Genomic DNA, 501 nt, shown 5'->3' with positions numbered 1-501 from the left:
GCGAAGCCCGTAATTTAAAACGTCCAAGTATTACATGTTGACTGCTCCTCACCCATAAGGTACATTCAAACAACCACGTACTAAAATTGTCTCAGGAAATAGGCACGTTCCTGTATCTAAAAGTGAGGCAAGGTAATGTTGATGAGTTAACAAGAATGCTTTTAAATGGAACAGGTGGATGACACACAATCAGTAAATTATTTTAAGCCTACTTTGCAAACTCGTTGGTAGTCAAAACATCCTACTAGAATAAAATGTTACCAATATTGATATAAATGAATAACAGTGGTGGATGGAAGACACGAACCTCGTGACGGAGGGGATGCCACTGGCCCCCAAGAAGGAAGCAAACCTCAAACCGTGGGAAGTGTTCGAGTACGAAGGGAGGTTTTGAGGCGAATAGTGGAAAGAAGTGGAGAGTGCAAATGACAGAAATATTGTGAATTTATCCAAGCATTTATGCAGTACCTTTAGTGAAACATCAAAAGAGAGGCATTTGGC

This window comes from Echinococcus granulosus (assembly GCF_000524195.1).
Source record: "Echinococcus granulosus chromosome Unknown EG_S00177, whole genome shotgun sequence".
Classification (NCBI taxonomy): domain Eukaryota; kingdom Metazoa; phylum Platyhelminthes; class Cestoda; order Cyclophyllidea; family Taeniidae; genus Echinococcus; species Echinococcus granulosus.
The sequence above is the reverse complement of the archived record's forward strand: the minus strand, read 5'-3'. Positions refer to the sequence as shown.